The 14201-nt window shown below is 39.2% G+C and overlaps 1 pseudogene; it reads right to left on the bottom strand.

Annotated features, from left to right (window-relative positions):
* Positions 1–3428: 3428 nt before the first annotated feature.
* On the bottom strand, positions 3429–4658 carry LOC103746853 (annotated as a pseudogene).
* Positions 4659–14201: the final 9543 nt, after the last annotated feature.

The raw sequence follows: 14201 nt of genomic DNA, 5'->3' as shown, positions 1-14201 counted from the left end.
ACCTGGAACTCACTGCAGATGAGGCTGAGTAAGGGTTGGCATTAAAGGTCTATGCCACCATGCCTGATCATGCTGGCTTTTAAAGTTTCCATTCAGATGTCAGATCTTCTTCCACTGGATTTTATTTATATAAGTCTTGTGAGTAATTTCTTGAAAATTTCAATGCCCTGTCTTTTTCTATATAGTTAATGGTTAGCTATAAACTGTTTCCTGTGGAGTTTCTTTCCTTATCCTGTCTATTTAGCGTTCTGTGTCCTCATATAACTATAGCTATATCTTTCCATAATTTGGGGAAGCTCACTTCTTTGAGCTGTTCTATTGTCCTTAGATTATTCTTCTTGTTCTATGCTTTTAGTTAAAAGCATATTAATTAGCATATTTTGTCTTTTCATCATTTTCCAAAATGTATGCATATTTCATTCATGTATTTTCTTTTTAGCAATTTAGCATTTTCTTAATTGATTGGTGTATATCCTCCACTTTATCCTCAAGTCATCATATTCTGATTTTTTTATTCCACTCTTCTGACAAGTCTTTCTCTTGAATTTTCTAACTGAGTCTTTGAATCTTTGAGTTCTAGATTCATTTCAGCTTGTGCATTTTTTTTTGGTAATTATATTTCTTTATTGCATTAACATCCTTTTCATTTTTGCAATTTTATTCAGACATTTTTATAGTCTTCAGTTATAGTTCTGTTTTCTTTAAATTTCATTCTGGTGTTTGTGATCTGTTTGGATTTTTTTTTTTTTTTACCAAAACTTTATTGAGAATTTTATACATGTGTGTAAGGTGTTTTCATCAAATCCATGCCCACTCTCTCCCCTCCAACATTCCCCCTCTGAAGAGATAATCCTATAATCTTTTAAGGATTAGATACAAGCTTGAAAATATTTTTGACATTTTGGCCTTTGGAAAAGTTTGCTACTAACAGGCCCAAGGACATTTTGACTTTTAGCCAAGAAACTGGCTACATTTCTTTGGGGTCTTTTTACCCTAACTACCTAACCAATTCCTACTTCTAATTCTTATCATGCCATCCTCTGAAGGGGTTACCCAAATTGCCAATAGTGAATAGGGTTGCAGACCCCTCTGGCTTCTTCCATGCTGAACAGGGATCCAGAGTGAGGCAATTGGAGTACCCCTTCAGTGAGTCTATCTAAAAGACTCCAAAATTGCATAACTCTTGTCTCTAAGGGCAAAAGAAAGTCCTTGAATCATGAATAGGAGATGTGAAGGAGAAGTAAAGGCAACAGTAATTAACATTACAAGTTCTAGACAGGGAACTAGAAAAAGTCAGAACAAGGCAATTTTCAAATATAGTCCTTTGATCATGTTTATAATTGTTCTTCAAATTCTGTGTCCCAATTTTCCTCACCATAATTTTCTTTGAAAAGTATGCATTGAAAGCCTGTAATTACAGTTTTACAACTGGCCCCACATAGATAATATATTTCTGAGAAATGCCCAGCCCTAAGTGACACATCTGTAGTGGAAATTCTACACCTAAGGCTCATGGAACCTAGCAGAACAGGGGTGTAGAGAGAATATGAATACATCACTCAACTCGTACCAGTGAAGCTACTTCATAAAACAGAGTGCCATGCACACAGATGGGGACAACTCAATAGGTTGTTGAAAACAAGAGACTGCAGAGTAAATATCCCAGGGAACATTGCTGAAGAGGGGGGCAGAAAAAGATCCATGGTTGGTGCACAAATATAAGGAAACAAAGACTTAAGGCCACTGAGAACTTGCTCATATGACTTTGCAACAATAACAGCATGCACAAGATCCATCCTGACTCAATCAGACAAAATCCTGGCACAGAATGAGGGAAATGAGCAGCAAGCATCAATCTTCTTGGAAAAGCTACTGGCAACTGATTACTGCTGGATGAAGGAGAGATTTTCAAGGGAATAGGCTGACTAGACGCCAGTGAAGGAACTTGCAAGGTGAGACATCTAAGTTTAAATTCTTGTTGGAGTATGTTAGTTTACTTTGATAAATAGCCTTTTAGAACACAACATGGCCCCCAACCCCCAGGGAATTAACCACTCTCCCTCACAGGGCTGATCACATGTTTTACAGGACTTCTATTCCCGATCAGTAAAACAAAACTGTAAAATGAAACCTAAGCTCTCTGCTCATGTATGACCTGACCATTGTACTCTCTCCTGAATGAGTTTAGAGCCCTATATAAGCTATTTCTTCAAAAAAGTAGATCTGTGTCTCTGAACCTAGTCTCTTGTGTCTGAATGCAGCTTCACTGACACAGCATCCTCACCAGCCTTGGGTTCTGGAATCAGGTGGCAGTGGGACTGAGCAGCCACGACCATGGAGGTGGTCTGAATGGATGGCCCCAGCTGGCGCCCAAACGTGGGGCCCTCATAGACTCAGTCTCTGGTTTGGCATGTCACTCAGCCGATCATCTCCTTAAACAGCTCCTGAGTCCCTCTGGGTAGGTCTTGCAGGGTGAGTGACCTCCAGTATGGGGAATAGTCATCCAACTGCCATGAGGCCCTGCGCTGCAGCATTGGTTTCTCTACTTAGGAGCAGGTGAATTAAGGTAACAGAAAGGAATGTAGCCAAAGTGCTAGATGAAGTTTTAGCTCTTGCCCCTTGGTTTGTGGAGTATTGATGCTAGGATCCTGAACAATGGGCTCCTGTGTTATTCTTAGCTAGAAAGAAAGAGGTCAAGGAGGGGTGCTAACAATCTGGGTCATTCTACCCCATTGTAAATGCCATTCTGGCCTCTCTGAGGGGAGTTCCCCTGATACCCCTGAACAAGATGACCTTATTTTAAAGGAGATAGATAAACAAATTCAACAGCAGGACTCTGCGGGTGGCTCGCCCCAAGTGCACCCAGTCAAAGTAAAATTAGGAGAGCCTTGCTCTGACAAAAAGGCAATGTCTACTGCTGAGGAATCAGAAGATGAGAGACTAGGGTCTGAGGGCTCCCTTAATAAAAAGCAAGAAGTCCACCACCCTCTGCTTTGCTGTTACAAGGCATTAGCCATCTGCCTCCATCCCATGCCAGCAGTGGGGGAGCCCCTCCCCTTTACCCCTTTCTGGGAGAGGAAGACTGGAAGCCCCTTACCCTACCCTCTTTTCTGTCTGGTTCAGAGGACAACACCCCACAGTTCTTCCCTGTTATGATTGCTCAAGGCCAACAAAACCCAAATGTCTGGAATTCATATTTCCATGATACCTCAAAAAAAAAAAAAAACTGTGCAAGGTGGCACTTGAGGATGATATCCATTCCCCCTGGTTCAGTCAACTTTTAGATATAGTCAGCCATGCTGCCAATACCCCCTATGATTGGCAGCATATTGCCTGCACCTGTTTGCAGGGAGGTGACTTCTTCTTATGGAAGGCTGCTTATCAAGATGAGTGTAAACAACAACAGAGTGCAATAAACGCACCAATGTTCAAAATATAGGGTTTGTTGCTCTAGTAGGGTATCCACCAATCACCAACATAAACTTCCCATGTAAAACTGCTTTATCTGAAGCATGACCTAAAAAAGGACTAAAGGGCTTAACATTGGGCAAAATTCAGTAAGACTCAGTTGAAGAGCAATCAGGACCTTGCCAACTATCATTGCTGGTATACAGTTTTTCTCCTGTCAGGTCAGAGTAGCCATGATCTGGACTGCTACAATTGGCTTTACAGTAAGGAATATCACATACTTCCCCCTTCCAGTATTTATCACAGTCACAGTACACTTGATTTGCAACAGAGACACTAGTTGTACACTTTCCATGACCAGAGCAATTGTTAGGACAAGAATTGATTAAATAAAAAAATGTTAAAATCTATTAGATTATATGCAGCATCACTGAAAAAGTGTAATAATGCATAGCCAGATGTTGTAACAACTTCAGGCACAGTTTCATTTCCCCTTACTTCAGGGACAATCAAACCAGTAAGTACAGCTATTAAAGGTGCATATATGGAATATCCATCACAAACATACACACGATTCCAGCTACATTCTGTAGCAAAATGATTAAATTTTAACCTTAACACTGCATTTGGATAGCCTTCAATTAGCCATGTACATTTAATTTTATATTTATAGATAATTGGACCATCTGTTCAATATCCAGAAGATTTTGTTAACTTGAACCTGCCCTGGTGGTGCTGGCACTGGTCCCCCACGCAGCCCGGGTCACACAGGCAGGGGGAGTTGACACAGCAGCCTGAAAAGCAGGAGCTTCTCTGCTCCCGCAGGGCTTGTACTGGGACACCTGCACATAGAGCACCAGGTAGAGGAAGCCATAACACAGCAGCCAGCTGTGCCCATCCAGCAGCCAGGAGGAGGCCTCCCCACCACCACCTGCTGGCTGAGCCATCCACAGCACTGGGGTGGCAGGCCACGGACTCTGGACCGCATCTTCCCAGTGTCCTGGGTGTGGACACGGACAACGGAGATGGGGAGTTCTGGCCTCTGCCTCCCGGGATCCTTAGCAGCTCCTCAGAGGCACCTGCCCCAGTCTTGCTGTCCATTCAGGAGTGCAGGTCCCAGCCACTGTGGCCACTGCTCAGCTGCATCTGGCCACACTCAAGCATCACCACCAGGTCTCTTCACCTTGTCCTTTGTGGGCCACAACCCCATAACCACAGTGGCCCCAGGAGCCAGGCTGCAAGCTGGTCATGCCCAGCCCTCTGGAGGGGACCTAAAGGGGAGAGACCTGACTGACAAAAGTGCCCACTATAAGGATCCCAATTTTGTTATACAACAAAATTTATTTACCCTCAGTTTTTAAAAATTTAACTCCAATGGCCTCCCACCAACAATAAAGCATTGAGGGGCATTCGCACAACCCACTCCCACCCCCATGGTGAGATGGAATGACCCCCTCACAGGAGAATGGAAGGGCCCACACCTATTGCTAACACAAGGGCAAGGCTATGCTTGTGTCTTTCCAGATAATGCTCCAGCCCAATCTGGATCCTGGCCCATCAGAGTTGCCTGTGATGCAGCTGACTCCAGAGATATCAACCTCAGAGATGGTGACAAAACCAGAAACCCAACCCATGGGAAAGACAGCCCTATGCTGCAAGCCCCGAAACCAGCATCTCTGTAACCAGACTGCCTACCTCCCCTCTAATGAATCTTACTTATGAGCTCCTCCTGATGCCTGGTGGGCCTGTTCTTTTGGGCCCACTCCTTGTATCCACTTAACCACTCTCAATCATTCTGGCCTCTCATGGTGCCTACTAGTGCAGCTAACCCCAAGAGTCCACCTTTATTCAGGGGCGAGATGGACCTTAAGTGTTCCCCTTTAGAACATTCATGCCATAAGAGAGCAGCTGCCCTGGTGATTGCTGGCACCACTCTTTTGGGGATCAGTATTGCCAGCACCCTAGGGTTAGGAATGTCAACACTGATCCTACACAGCAAAAATTATAATGCCCTTAGTATGGCTATTGATTCGGACTTAAAAAATTACAAACTGCTATAAAACATCATGAGAGTTTCCTGTCCTCCCTTGCTGAGGTCACCTTACAAAATAGGAGGGGCCTGGACCTCTTGTTCCTTCATCAGGGAGGATTATGTGTTGCTCTAGGAGAACAGTGCTGTCTCTACGTTAATCATTCTGGTGTCATAAGGAACTCCTTGAGCTTAGTTCACCAAAGGATCTTAGATAGAGAACAGACCAGGGTAAAGAACCAAAACTGGTATGAGTCAATATTCCAGTCTTCTCCCTGGCTCACAACACTCCTCTCTGCCTTAATCAGGCCCCTGGCTTTGCTCCTTCTGGCCTTAACCTGTGGCACAATTCTTTTAAGAGCCTTACTTAACTTTATTAGATACTAGCTTGCTACAATTCAACTTATGATGGCACTGTCTAGCTTTTTACCCCCTACCCCAGTCCTGCCCATACCCAGGTTTAAAAAAGATAAAAATCATGGCTGCAGCCATACAACAAGCATAAAACAACTTTGTTTGTCCTGCTGGGAGCCTTTCTGGGGACTACCTTGGCTCAGACAATATGAATGTTGATCTGAGAGAGTCCTGGACTGAAAATACATTTGAAGGCCCTGGCTCAGATGAGACGATGCCAACAGGCTTGTCCATTCAGGCCTTGTGAGCAGACTCCAAGATGGTATAGCCATTGCCCCAGAATGCTTCATCCATTAGACCTCTTCCTTCACATCATACCAGTCTTGCCACAGCCCCAGTTTGGACCCCCAGTTTGGATATCAGAGTAGCCCATTTTTTAAACAAAAAGGGGAAGATGTTGACGTTTGTTAATTTACATTGATAAACAGCCTTTTAGGACACAAGATGGCCCCCAACCCCCAGGAAATCAACCACCCCTCCCTCACAGGCTGATCACATGATTTACAGGAATTTTTGTCTTGATCAGTAAAATGAAAATGTAAACTGAAACCTAAGCTGTCTGCTCATGTATGAGCTGATCATTGCATTCTCTCCTGAATAACTTAAGAGCCCTATATAAGCTTGCTGTTTCTTCAATAAAGTAGATCTGCGTCTCTGAACCTGGTCTCCTGTGTCTGAATGCGGCTTTGCTGATACAGCCTCCTCACCAGTCCTAGGGTCTGGGATTTGGCGGCAGTGAGAGTGAGTGGCCACGACCATGAAGGTGGCTCCAATGGATGGTCACACTTAATTGGATAAGACTTAACATATATGAGAGAATACATGAAGTCTTGTTGGGGGGTGCTATGGGCATATGCAAATGCCAATGGCGGAAAGGGTCTAAATTTGGTTAAGATTTCTCTCTCTCTCTCTCTCTCTCTCTCTCTATATATATATATATATATATATATATGTGTGTGTGTGTGTGTGTGTGTGTGTGTGTGTGTGTGTATAAAATTAAAGCCAAGAAAGAAAGAAAAATATGGAATGCTTTATGTATTTGTATATCATTCTTGTATGGGGGTTTTGCTTTTAATTTTCTGATATCAATGCCCAGCTGAGTACTAACTTTGCATTTTTCTGAAACACTTGATAGAATTGGTGAAATCTTTCCTGCTGAATACAACTGACAACATTTAGGGAGTTTAAATAATGGTATCCTGTATGAATGGGAAAGTATACTCACAAGAGCCAAACAGTTATTTGGCAAAAGATCTCTGTCTTAGGGGACAAGTATTTTCCTAGAAGTCATTGGCCAGGGAGACTCACAAGGATCCAAAACTTAAAGGCTATGATATACTTGTTGGCTCCACAGAAGTAAATGATGATTTGCTATTACTGACAACCATATGTTTGGGCTGCAGGAAATGAAGAAAGCATGCTGGAATCGAATTGGCAGCTTCTTCGATAGTGGCTAGATTTCATAGTGCTAGAAGCTGCTATCTATATAGGCTGCTGCTGAAAAATTGTTTTCAAAAGTCATGCTTGGCTATGGCCCCTGTGTGCTAGAGTACCAACATGCAAGGCATGTTGTCTCACTGGTCCAATATTGCCAGAAATGTTAGGTGTATAATCAAATGCTTTCCAATTGGATTTAAGCGCCATTCCACAGGAGGAAACTCACATCTCGTTTTATAAGCATGGCAGATGCCTAGGGCTAGAGAGTTAATAAGTCCCAGTGGAAGCCCATGACTTTATTGCTTTATTAAATGGATGTGATGTCCTTGTCAGACTACCTTCTAAATATTTGTGTTTATACCATTGAGTAAGATCTCTCAATCATTATTGCTAACAGCCTCAATTGATTAGGGCAGGACACTTTGCATGTAAAGAAATTTTCACAAAAGGAAATGTATTACAGAGACTCAGTAACACAAGAACCTCTGACTATGTAACTCTTGATATGACACATAGGGCAGGAAGAATTCCAGAGCAAGAGAAACCAATGCAATGTTGTATAGAAATTTCTTCATAATTGAAACTTTCCCTTCTAGAGGAAGAAAGGATGCTACTAGGACTCAGGAGTTAAACAAAACTGAAAAATTCCCAAGTGCTCTTCCAAGGGAGGCTAACATTTTCTTATGAAAAGGAGAGTCTCTGACAAGGCCAGATGCCTGGTAGTTGTACATGCAGTTCCAGAGATACAGTTTTCTTCAGTTTCCCATACTCTATTTCACTAGCCCATTCTACCTTCCTTTGCTTGAAAATTCTACCTTTATGCTGTCTTTAAGAGATTAATCTATTTTTGTATAGCTATAGACCCATATTCATCAGACCATTTGTTTTGGTGCAGTGTTTAACAGTCCTCCTTGTAGCAAACAGACAGCATCTTGATTGAATCCTAAATTAGATTAACAAACCCACATCTCTGACATGGAGGAAAATATTTTTGGAATATACATGTGCATATATCTAACTTTGGACCTAAAGTAATGTTGTCATGATCATCCACAGAATTTGATGAAATAAGATAAGGGCAATCAGCAGCACATAAACACAAACATTGATGGGAAAATCTGTAATTCAGAATAGATGGAAAAATCTTGGATTAGTTTCAGAATAATTTTATTATTGATATTATTTCTGTGTTTATTAGATGTGAGTAAAAATGACCTGAGATGATAGTTGCTCTTGGAATGAGTAAAACTTGTCTAATTTCAGGGAATTAGTGCCATTGTATCTGTATAAGCTAGAATAAGTATTAAAATTAGCAAGGGAAAGTAATTCAACTGGTAGACTGCTTGCCTATGATGCACAATGTCCTGGGTTCAATTCCCAGTGCCACATAAACTGGATGAGTTGGAGTGTGGGTATAATTTAAGCACTAAGTAAATAGAGGAAGGAATATCACTTCAAGGTCAATCTTGGATAAATAGCAAATTGATGCTAGCCTAGGATTTTTGGGACTTTTAACATTTTAAAAAATCCAATAGATTTATCTATATGACACACAGTAATTTAAAGTACCAGATTGATGGAACTAACCTTCTTGGATGTTTAACAGACATACTTTGAGGCCTTTAATAATTTGATCAGAGGGACATAAAGTACAGTTTTTGCTCCTTGACTTCGTAGGTCAACTAGTTCCAGGGGACTATGAGCATGTCTCAAAATGTCTTTTAATTGTGGTGGGTCGCCTGTCCTCTTGATCCAGAAGGCCGAGGAGACCCCACCAGATGGACCTGAACCAGTGTCCAGTCTACAAAGAGGAAGGTCAACACAGAGAAATCATTTCCTCCATGCTTCCAAGCGAAGCCAACCATGGTTGAACAGGAGCTTTGACTTATCTTCACATAGGCGGAACTGGTAAAAGAAAGGAGCCAGGGGTTCCTCCCAAGCCCATGTGACCCCTGAGGAACAGATCCTTAAATGAGCTTAAGAGTAAAAATAAATTGGTTTAAATCTGGGCTAACTTTATGGCCTTAAATACCCAAAAGGAAAGTATAACCAAAGAGTAAAGGGGCCAATATAATTTCTTAAGAGTCCATATGCGTAGCTAAAGGCTACATAACAAGCACCAATGCCAGATGGGAGATACTTTCTTTTGAGTTGTTGGCCAGGGTGCCCAAAGGGACTCCCAGACAGTAACCCAGCATAGAACTGGGAAAATGAACAGCAGACCCAATCTTATCTAAAGGAATATTGACAACTGATTGCTGCTAGATTAGGAACAGCTCACCCTCCTAAAACAAAGACCTCTAGATTGGCTGACTATTTTCACCAGAAGGGCAAGTAGTGGGGAATGGCTGGGGGTGCTGACAACACAGCAGACAGTAGCAGGGATATCAGAGTATAAGGGCTCTAGTTGGGGGAAGGAGGCTATGGGAGGTGCCATCTGGGAAATGGGTGTATAGTTCAATAAGATGGATGGGGATGTTCTGTATGATGCATATGCACGTGCACGCGCACATACACACACACAAAATCAACAAATTTAAAAAAAATGTATTATATTTGAGGAGGAAGCATGGAAATTTATGACAATTTGTAGACATGATAAACATTACCATTGAAATCTTCCCGATGACTTTATAGACATACACAGGCGCCAAGTATCCAAGTGCAACCAATTATGACTAGTAATAATAAGATGTATACAGATTAGAGATGCATATGCCAACATCTCAGTGTTAGTAGCAAAAACAATGAGTCTTTCTGCAAGGAACAATATATTCTAAAAGGAAATGGAGATCTTTTGTAAAGGTTAAAACTCATTCACTTTTATGTCTTACAGGGCTTATACTGAGTTCAATATTGTATAACTGTATTATGCTTCTTCTAATCATGTAGTTATTAAAAATTAAAAACATGATTAAAAATATCTTCAAAGCATAAAAATTTTCTCCTAAGTAATTAGTAGATGTGAAAAGCATTATCATTAAAATCTACCTGATGACTTTATATCCTTGCTCAAATGCCAAGGAGCTCAGGAAGTAACCGACTGACTAGTAATAATCAGATATATAGAGATTAGAAACGCATGTGCAAACACCTTAATGTCAATTGCATTAAAAAATGAATTTTTCTGTATGAAACTGTGTATTTTAATAATGAAATGGAGATCTTTTTTAAAGGTTAAAACTTATGTCTTATAGGGTTTATACTGAGTACAATATTGTATATCTGTAATAATTCAACCTAAAAGTTTACCACCAATTTTGAAACAGATGGCCTTATGGGCTTTATACAGAGTTCAATATTGTATAACTGTATTAATTCAACTGTGAACCTAAAAATTTACAGTCAATTTTGAAACAGATATATCTTACCTCTGGAAATTGTTATTGAATATGTCAATGCTGTTGTAATGAAATGCTTCTTCTAAGTATGTGATTATTCAATAAACAATTTTAAAAAATCCAATAGAAAATAAGAGAAAAAAGAATGGCAGTTGCAGAGAATGGGCTATTTTTGGTCAATTATAAATATATAAATGAGATATTTTAATTCTTTAGGTGTAAACAACTGTGTACAATTTCACTGTAGTTATTTAAAAATAGTGTATTGTGGTTGATAAATACTGTATATTAGAATCATTTTTCAATTACTTTACTACTAACTTCATCATATACTCCAAAATCCTGCTCCTACAATTCATTTGTAATTTCTAAGTTTTTGATTCTTACAAAAGGCATAGTGAATTAATTTATAAAAATATTATATTCTCACTTCTTCGAAAGCTGTCTTTAAATGTAATTTATATAGCATAAACATTTTCCCACATAACCACATAACACTATAGTTAAAATTTTTCAGTGAATTTGAATATTTAGGTGATCATCAATACAGTGTAGGCTTAGAAGATTTCCTTCTCATTTTAGTTAACACCGTTTTTATAGTTAATTCACTCTTCTACTGTAGATTCCGGAATTTGGTGACTTTTTGCCTCATTATTACTTTTTATAATTTTTAAATGACATAAAACAATATGAGGTATTCATCGAATAATATGAGGTATTATCTACCCATTTTCATTTGTTGTTCATTACTTTTAATTATTGAATATTACATAGTTTTGAACATATAACACATTAAAATATTTGTTCATTACTGGATAGACATTTTTATTGTTTTTAATTGGGGGCCAGCTTGCATATTTCAACATACACACAAATATTTACCTTGTATAGATAGAAAGTACTTGGTAATTTGTGTGATATTAGCTTCTTTTAACCTCATCTCCATAGTGGCCTTGCCACTTTTGTATGCTCACCTTAATGCATGAGAATTTTTTTCTACATTCTTCACAATACTAGATAGTTTTTTTTATTTTTTGTTTTTATTTATTATTTTTATATTATGTGTATGAATACATTACCTGCATGCATTTAAGTTCATCCATGTTATACCATTCCCATGGAGGTCAAAAGAAGGTATTGGATCCCCTGGAACTGGACCTATGGCCAGTTGTTAGCTGCCATGTGGGTGCAGGGAATTGAACCTTGGACTTCTGCAAGAGCGGTCAGTGCTCTTAACCACTGAGCCTTCTCTCTCCAGCCACTACAACCAGTGGTCTTAAACTGCTGGGCCATCTCCAGTCCTGACAGTGTTTGACCATTTTTCAATTTGAGTTTCAACTGCATGTATGTCATTTTTCTAGAACACTTATTCTTTTATAATTTCATACATGTATAAAATATATCTTGATCTTACAAACCCTCAATTATGACCCCTACTTTCTCTGCAGGCAAACCCAACATGCCCCCTCCTAATTTCATTTATTCTTTTTAAAATTTTTATTTTTATTTCATAGAACTAGATAAATGGCTCAGCAGAAAACAGTGCTGACTGCTGTTGCAGAGGACCAGAGTTCAATTCCCAGCACCCACATGGCAGATAACAACCATCTATAACTTCAGCTGTAATGGATCTAACTCCCTCTTCTGACCTCTGCAGACATGGATGCACTTACATGCAGGCAAACACTTACACACATAAAATGACAATTAAAAAGTTAAAAATTATTTATTAATGTTTTATTGTATCTCTGAGCATTCAAGACCATGTATTTTGATCATAGCAGACCCCTCTTCCATCTCAACACTATTTCTATTAACCTTCTTCCTGCTTTTACAAACTTCTGAAACTAATTAGTATGCTACTGAACTTGGCTGATTTTGTTAGGCTGTAGGGTAACTGTGGTACATGTAGCTACAGCTGTTGTGATCTTTCACATTCTTTATACCCCCTATTCCATTATGCTTCTTGAGCCTTTCTAAGGAGTGCTGATATAGTTGCCCCATTTGGTGCTTGAATACTAGAAATTCAATTATTTTTAGCACTTCGACCAGTTATGAGCCTCTGGATTAGTTATTTCCCCATGTGTAAAACAGCTTATCTGGCAAACTTTGAGAGATGCACTAAACCATTGGTATAAACAAAAACATTTAGAAGGCCGTTTGACATGTCCACACAGCAAATCAACCAGAAGTTCCCCTTTAGATGTATGAATTCCAAGTGATGTGCCTTTGACCAGGTTTACCCAACCAGGTATTAATTCGTTCCTATGAAACAGATTTCAACTCCAATCAAAATGCTGTTGGGAGCCCCCATATAGCCCCCATAGCCTTCATTCAAGTATTGTGTCAGTGGGCCTGTCGCCTGTCTTATTTGGCAGTTTTGTCTTGTAGCATTCATTGTTCATCATTGAGTAACACCACTGAAAGCATTTCTTCCCAGCATCCTGCATATGCATTCAGGCATTACAAAATCTAGCCAGCAGGGAAGAAGTTTTCACATATTTTACAGCTTGGTTTTTCTGTTTTTTACAGTCAACGTTTATTTTGTCTGTAACAATAGGGTTTTGCCATTTACTTAGCATGGACAAGAAAAAGCAATGGCATTAGGCCATATTGCTTTGGAGACATCTGGATGTATATCATGGAAATGTCTTTTGGTTTGTCACTAACTTCACAACGTCACAAATTTATGGGTTATATTTTACAACTCATGATGTGTTTCAAGGAGATAAATGTTGCGATGTTTATCTAAATTATCAATTTATGCAGTGGGTATGGTGGCACACACCCTTGAACCCAGCACTCTGTAGGCAGAGGCAGTTGCCTCTCTGAGTTCAAGGTCAGCCTGGTCTCTATAGTGAGTTCCAGGTCAGTAGGGACTATAGGGAAACTGTCTCAAAAAGACCAAAAAAAAAAGTATTATTTATTTCAAAATAACCTTCATGTTGTGTGTGTGTGTGTGTGTGTGTGTGTGTGTGTATGTGTGTGTTTGATCCTTTTTGTTTCTTCTGGGGGATTTTTCTCACTCAATTCTATGTGTCATAAGTAAGATTAGGTATGACTCATATATTTTTGGTAAATTTTTAGAATATTTTATGAGATAAGTGTAAATATAAGTTCTGATGTTTCATTGTTAATAAAAAATATATTAGAAGTCACTCTTCTGTTTGGGGGAGATAAATTTCTAAAAGTAGGGATTTCAAGGCTCTGCTTCTTTCAGTAAAGTGTTGTACCTTTTCATTTTTACATTGTGTGTGAAATAATCCATATACCAATGATTGATGAGGACTATTGATTTTTTATTTTAATTTAATAAATAAAATAACTATTATATTCAATAGTTCTTTGTTTACCCTTTAGTACTGATGAGTAGGAGAACCTTATTGTGCTAAGATATACTTATAGAAAGTAAATTTATGGAGAGAAATGTAAATTTTTAAAAATATTTCAATTTCTTCCTTTTTCATTATTTTTTTATGTAATATGGAAGAAGGATGGTCTAAATTTTGAAACACAGTAAGTTAAAAGTCATTCTACCACTATCTCAGATTTTTTATCAAACTCAGTGTTTG

The sequence above is a fragment of the Nannospalax galili genome, unplaced genomic scaffold (assembly GCF_000622305.1).
Source record: "Nannospalax galili isolate Female #2095 unplaced genomic scaffold, S.galili_v1.0 scaffold140, whole genome shotgun sequence".
In the NCBI taxonomy this organism is placed as follows: domain Eukaryota; kingdom Metazoa; phylum Chordata; class Mammalia; order Rodentia; family Spalacidae; genus Nannospalax; species Nannospalax galili.
The sequence above is the reverse complement of the archived record's forward strand: the minus strand, read 5'-3'. Positions and strand labels throughout refer to the sequence as shown.